Source organism: Arachis ipaensis, chromosome B08 (genome assembly GCF_000816755.2).
Source record: "Arachis ipaensis cultivar K30076 chromosome B08, Araip1.1, whole genome shotgun sequence".
Taxonomy (NCBI): Eukaryota; Viridiplantae; Streptophyta; class Magnoliopsida; order Fabales; family Fabaceae; genus Arachis; species Arachis ipaensis.
The window spans coordinates 125,853,470-125,853,742 of NC_029792.2; positions in this window are offsets into that span (position 1 = coordinate 125,853,470).

Below are 273 nucleotides of genomic sequence, written 5' to 3' on the forward strand. Positions count from 1 at the left end.
ATGAAATAAATTAATCATTAGAAATTGAAATAGAAATCTTTTGAAATTATTTAGAGATCAAAATCAAAAAGAAATTTTTTTAGAGAAACTAAAACCAAAACTCTAATAATAATAATTAATATCAATTACTTATTATTGAAACATGATGAAATAAATTAAAAATTGAAATAGAAATCTTTTGAAATTATTTAGAGATCAAAATCAAAAAGAAATTTTTTTAGAGAAACTAAAACCAAAACCCAAAACTTAATAATTAATATCAATTACTTATTA